Raw genomic sequence first — 7153 nt, 5'->3', positions numbered from 1 at the left:
TTAAGATTCTCTCTTTTTTGTTAATGTTTGCCATTGTAATTATGATGTATCTTAGTGTGGGTCTTTTGGGGTTCGTGTTGCTTGGGTCCCTCTATACTTGTGTGACTTTTTTCTTCCCCATATCAGGGAATATTTTTGTCATTATATCTTCAAATAGATTCTCTAATCCTTGCTGCTCTTCTTGTTTTTCTGGCACCCTTATTAAACATATGTTACTTCATTTCATTGTGTCCCAAAACTCCCTTAGGCTCTCCTCCTGCTTTTTAATTTTTTTCTCCAGTTGCTGTTCAGATTGCGCTTGTTTCTCTGCCTTATCTTCTAATTCACTAATTTGTTCCTCCATTTCTCCTAATCTACTGTTGAAACCTTCCATCTTTTTTTTATTGTAGCTGTATCACTTTTGATTTCTTCCTGATTTTTGCATAAGTTGTTGATTTTCTCATCCATCCAGTTTATGAACTAACTGTATGACCATTACAGGCAGTCCTTGGGTTACGTCGGACTTGACATGCGTCATTTCATGGTTACATCACCATCTCCCATTTATTTATAAAAAAAAAAGTTCCATCATTTTGATGTATGTACATATGTGCTTTATGTTTTCTATTATTTATTTACCACAAGTAAAGGTCAGGAATTGTTATCTTTCTTTTAAATTATTTTTACTGTTTCACTTCATTACTGCTGTGTATGTGCTCCATGTGAGTGACGTAGGTGCTTATGTAGGTGGGTTCTGACTTACGGTGAAAATTGCGAGGACCTACGGTACTCTGAATTCTTTTTTTTGACATATTGCTTGCCTCCATTTCATTTAGTTCCTTTCTTGGAAATTTCTCTTTTTCTTTCCCTTGTGGATTGTTTCATTGTCTCCCCATCCTAGCTATCACCAGAAGGTCCGAGCACCAAGTTGCGGGGGCCTGATCTACCTGAGGTGGGATTGTTGCGTCACCCAAGCATCACTGAAGAGCTCAGACAGTGAGACATGTGGCTGTCATGAGTCAGTAAGAGCCATGAGTGCCAAAAATCAGAGTCACTGGCACTCAGTGCAGCCTCATGTGCATGCCGAGAATCATGGTCCTCACATGTGTGCTGAGTATCAGGGCCCCGTGTGGGTGCTGAAAATCAGAGTCACTGGCATTCCATGCAGCTTTGCATGTGGACCTAGAATCAGGGTCCCCACGTGTGTGCGCTGAAAAACAGAGTCCCCACATGCATGTGCCAAAAATAAGATTCCCCAAGCATGTACCAGAAACCAGAGTCCCTGTGTGCACGTATTGAGAAACAAAAATTGGAATCTCTGGTGTTCTGTGTGGCCTCATGTGCTTGCTGAGAATCAGTGTCCCCGTGCGCTTGTGTGCCGAGAATTGGAGTCACTGGCCCTCGATGTGTGTGCACCAAGAATCAGGGTTCCCGTGCACATGCACAAGCATGTGGAGAAACAGAGTCCCTGCGTGCGTGTGCCGAGAATCAACATCACTGGCGCTCAGTACCAAGAATCAGTCCATGCATGTGCATCAATAATCAGAGTTCCTGGCATGCTAGGGCAAGCAGGTTACATAGCCACCCTGTGTTGGTGGGAGGCCCACTCATGCACCACAGATCGGGCAAGCCCTATGTTGCTGCAGCAGGTTGGCAGAAAGGGGCATGCATTCTGTGACTCACAGAAATCTGCAGCCAAATCAGTGTCTGTGGGACTGGAGCTGTGGTAGCAGGTCTTTGTCCAGAGTGGCTGTAGGGTCCTAGTTTGCATCTGAGGCCAATCTGGGTGGTGGTGAGGCTAGGATCCTAGTCACAGCAGTTCTGCCCTTCAAGGTGGCATGGTTTCTGTGCCAGCTCCGGCTGGCCGGCAGTGTTTGCAGCAGCATCATGGACTCACAGTCTAAGACTACCTGGTCCACCAGCTCCCGAAAGTCCTGCAGGATCTAACTGTCCCTAATTCTTCTCTCTCTCTCTCTCTCTCTCTCTCTCTCTCTCTCTCTCTCTCTCTCTCTTTCTTTCTCTCTCACACACACACATCCACACACTCCCCTTTCGCTCCCTCACTGTTTCACACTCTCTCTCTCCCTGCCATCTTGCCGGTTGCCATCTCAGATAAATTTCTCATCTCCATTTCATTTATCTCTTCTTCTGGAGAATTCTCTTATTCTTCATTTGGGGATTATTTTTTTGTCTCCACATTTTGGCTGCCTGTTTGGGTTAGTGATTATGTATTAGAGGCCCGGTGCACATAATTTGTGCACTTGTGGGGGGGTGTCCCTCAGCCCAGCCTGAACCCTCTCCCAGTCCGGGAGCCCTCAGAGGATGTCCGACTGATGACTTAGGCCCGCTCCCCGCCACAGAAAGCATGCCACAGCTGTCAGTTGGACATCCTTAGCATTGCCACAGAGGCAAGAGAGGCTCCCACTACTGTCGCTGTACTCACCAGCAGTAAGCCCAGCTTCTGGCTGAACAGTGCTCCCCCTGTGGGAGCACACTGACCACCAGGGACAGCTCCTGCATTGAGCGTCTGCCCCTTGGTGGTCAGTGCGTGTCATAATGACTGGTCATTCTGCTGTTGCAGACAGTTGGCAGGAGTCACACGTTTCCCAATATTTAGGATTCAGGCAACAGTGTGACAGGGTCCAGGGTGACTGGTGTCTGTGGTGGGCAGACCCCAGTGGCCCCGGTGTCCTGCCTTGTGTGACTGTTTCCTCTCGAGTGTGGGAGAGGCCGTGGCTGCTCCTAACAACCCAGCCAGGGAGCTGGGATGTGGCTCCTGTGGCTCCTTTGGGCCTGTCCTGCTTGGTCATGGCAGCCGCGGGGGCAGACACCCTTGGGAACTAGAGAAGCCATGGCAAGGAGCCAGGGTGGCCTCTAGGACCTCAGGGGATCTCTGTCCACAGACAGCACGCAGCTGGGCCACTAGTCAGACAGTCCCCAGGATAGGTTCTGCCAGCGTCCTGATGAGCATGAGCCAGAAGACTCCCCGCTTGCCGCAGCCTTGCACAGCATGTGAGAGCTGGAGCAGAGGGTCGGCTAAGCTGCCCTACTCTGACCACAGGACCTGTGAGACCCAGGCCTGCTGTTGGCTGAGTCCACGGGGGTTTTACTGCCCCTGCTCCCCTCTGCCACCACCTCCCTGTGCAGCATCACTGTCTGCCTGCCCAGCTCCCATGTTCCTGCACAGCTCAGTGTCCTCCCATGTATTCCTGAGTTCACCTTGCTTTCTGAAGTGCTATCCTCACCCTCCCTGCACTTACTCTCCACTTGCTCATTGGCCACAGAGCCTCTGACCCCACCCCCCTGGGGGCCAGTTTCCATCCTCCTATAATGAAGGACCACGCACATGGGCTGACAGTAGCACACGCTGATGGACTTGCAGCTCTGTCAGTGGGGACACAGTGGCAGCACTGGGTGTGGTAGGTGCATCTCTGCCCAGGGTCTTGGGAGAACCACTGGCTCCGTGTCTCCTGTGGCTCCTTTGGGCCTGTCCTGCTTGGTCATGGCAGCCGCGGGGGCAGACACCCTTGGGAACTAGAGAAGCCATGGCAAGGAGCCAGGGTGGCCTCTAGGACCTCAGGGGATCTCTGTCCACAGACAGCACGCAGCTGGGCCACTAGTCAGACAGTCCCCAGGATAGGTTCTGCCAGCGTCCTGATGAGCATGAGCCAGAAGACTCCCCGCTTGCCGCAGCCTTGCACAGCATGTGAGAGCTGGAGCAGAGGGTCGGCTACAGAGCCTCTGACCCCCCCCCCCTGGGGTCCAGTTTCCATCCTCCTATAATGAAGGACCACGCACATGGGCTGACAGTAGCACACGCTGATGGACTTGCAGCTCTGTCAGTGGGGACACAGTGGCAGCACTGGGTGTGGTAGGTGCATCTCTGCCCAGGGTCTTGGGAGAACCACTGGCTCCGTGTCCAGCCTTTTCCTTCAGCAATAACAGCCAAGCCCCTCACACTTCCTTAGGTCCTCCTTCTGCCTCCCTTGGCCCCAGTGCAAGGACTCCCGTGATCACAGAGGCCCAGGGATTGAGAGCACTCTCCCATCTCAGTCAGCTTAGGCACCATCGCAATTCCACCCATTTAGCTTTGCCTGTCACCCTGTAACACCTGGGGATGGGATGCAAATTTCACGGCTGGTTTTCCTGCCTTCACACATTGTGAGAGCTGTAAGTTCAAACAATGGTCTGAGGCCTCCCTGAAGTCTGGGGTTCACCCTCCAAGGGACATACACCCTCAGGAAACCCCAAAACACACAGAATGCTTACATCTAAGGGCTCTGCTCCCCGTGGACTCCCTGGCACTGAGCAAGTCCTGAAGATATATTTTAAGGGGGGACATTCAATGGTTCACAAATCACATCATAAAATGATGGCTGGGTCCATCTTCTTGTGAAAATGTCTCCCAGTTTGGCCTTCATGGTTCACATCCTCTTATTCTCCTCTCACAACCTGAAGGGGTTGGAGGTGCAGCTGTGATGATGAGCTGATCAGTGAGAGCGCTGGAGCCCCTCAGAGCTGGTGCCAGGCCTGCAGGGCGGGGGCAGGGGGCAATCACTGTGTCACAGCCCCCAGCAGCAGTCGTTTCGGGGGCTCCGCTGGGTGATTCCCTGGCATGCATCAATGGTCTCAATGGGAGTCCCAAATTTCCCAATAAATCTCCAAACAAAATTAATTTTAATGGCTTTAATTAGCCTTAATGGACTATTCCTATTATTATCTGCTCCTTTTGTGAGGTTGTTGAGGAAATACTTAGAGAGGAACAAACCAACAGGCCAATGAGGGAAATGATTGGTCCAAAATCTTTTGAAATTAATTGCCTGTGTGCTACATACTCACATCTCCTTCCGTGTGCAGTGCACACACTTCATCTGGAAGGGGCAGGCAACCTGGAGGAAGTACAGGGAGAGGAGTAACTACTGGTGCTGTAGAGCAGTAACAGCACTAGATGGTGCTGCTGGCGATATCCTTTCTTCCTTGTGGAGTGTCTAGGGAGAGGGAGCGGCTGCAGTGCCCGAGGCTGAGTTCCAGGAGGCCAGCAGCACTGTCAGGATCATGCTGGTGGCACTGGTGCATTGGTTCCTGGCCTGTCCTCTGGAGATTGTACCTGTAGTACTACTAAGGAAGCCAGTCCCCAGTTCCGCCCTGCCTCTGCCACCAATTGATTGGAGTCTGAGGGCCGGGAGGAGGGACCAAGAGGCCTGCTTTCCAGCTGCTCACCAGTCCCTGCACCACTCACTCTGGTTCCATTGATCAGGGGATGGCTAACAGGGAACCGGAGTGAGTGCCACTAACTCACTCACTCACTGGTTCCATTGATCAGGGGATGGCTAACAGGGAACCGGAGTGAGTGCCACTAACTAACTCACTCACTCACTCGGGTTCCCTGTTAGCCATCCCCTGATCAGTGAGAGCCTGGGAGCTGGGGGAGGGACCAAGCAGTCTGCCTTCCGCCTGCTCACCAGATGCTGCTGCCATGGATTCATTAGAGCATGAGTGACCCGGTTCCCCTGTTAGCCATCACCTGATCAATGGAGCCTGAGGGCTGGGAGATGGACTGGTTGTCCATTTGGTTGTGTTGGACCCAGGGTTTTTATATATATTAGGATTAGGTAGATCTGTGATGCCTCTCAATCTCTAGTTATGGACAGTGTCAAATGCTGTTTCTGACTAATTACATCAGGTAAAGACTCAAAGTCTCCAGAGACCTGCCTCTGCCTGCAGAGTGAGTGGATTCAGTCTTGAGTAACCCTGAGGCAATCATCCACATGTATGGCGAGAGTTTTTCCAACATGGTGGGGCAATTGTTTCTTCCTGGAGGCTAATTGTTATTCTTTGTCTCTTAATGGGCCTCAGAAACACCATGGGGCAATGTGTTTTCCAATAGGATGTGTCAACTGTCTTCCCCCCAGGTAAATCTGCCTGAATAGTAAAGTTCTGCATAAGAAAGTGTATTCTGCAATGTGAAGGAATGACTCAGCACAGGAGACCGGGATGTCTGCCTTCTGAGCTCTAATCCCAGAGCACCCAACCTTGGCTTCTGCTCACAAAGCCCCAGTCCACACTGCCCTACCTCTGCCAGACCACAAAATGAGTGTCTGCACACGAAATTTTTGCCCTTTAAGAGGGTGCCTGCATTTCCAGCCATCTCTCCCTGGCAGACAGCAATCTTGCTGCTTTTCACAGTCAGATGTTATGTGGGCACCTTTCTCAGTTCTGCTGCTGTGGGCTCTGGGGCTCAGGTTGGGGACTAGACCCCAGAGTTCTCAGTTACAAACTCCCCCCCCCCCAAACACACACAGCTGAGATATCTCTCCAGAACTTCAGCTGCTTTCTGTGGGAGTCCAGCAAGCCCTCTGCACCTCCACCCTTCTTACCAGTCTCTGTGTGGTCTCCACTTTCTATCCTTGGTTATCAAGGTTCTCTCCAGCTAGTCTTCAGGTGATTATTCAGGATTTTTTTTAATTTTTATTTTTGTATTTTAGTTGTAGTTCCAGTTTTATTATGGGAGTGGTCTACATACCATCCACTTACTCTGCCATCGTTTTTAATCCTATTCCAAGCACTTTAGACTCAGAGAGCAGCTCAGCTTGCTGGATGACTGAGCCTAGGCGATTTGAGTTACTAAAATGGACCCTAGATTAAAACATTGCAGCCTAAACTTTCATCAGTAACATTACTCCTCAAAGGCTCCTTCAAAGAGATTTTCATGATGTGTTATCTGGGAGGTGGGGAATACATTTAATGCATTATAAGCCTGAAGCAAGGAGGGACCCTGGAGAAACCAGAGATGAATTTTGATGGGAGAAAAAGGGAGGGAAAGTAGAAGGGGTCCAGGAGGGAAGTGACTGGCTGGAGCTGCCTTGAGGAAACTGGAGGCAATTTTCAGCTTCTAGGTTTTGCTCAAGGCCTCTCTTGGAGAGGAGGTAGGTTACCAGGGCACGCTACATGTCAGCTTTGTGCACTCCCATCTGCCAAGCCAGCAACGGGGGACTGAAGAAAACATGTGATTGACCTGAATCCTCTAAAGTAGAAGTAAAGCCACTTCTATTTATTTATTTATTTATTTAAGTTAGAAAAGTGGAAATGTTAATAAATTTTCCCTCCCTACCACTTTCCCAATTTCCTCATTTCCTGTGGTTTTTGTGTTGGTTCCACTTGATTTAATTGTTGC

This window comes from Myotis davidii, unplaced genomic scaffold (assembly GCF_000327345.1).
Source record: "Myotis davidii unplaced genomic scaffold, ASM32734v1 scaffold2069, whole genome shotgun sequence".
NCBI lineage: Eukaryota > Metazoa > Chordata > Mammalia > Chiroptera > Vespertilionidae > Myotis > Myotis davidii.
The sequence above is the reverse complement of the archived record's forward strand: the minus strand, read 5'-3'. Positions refer to the sequence as shown.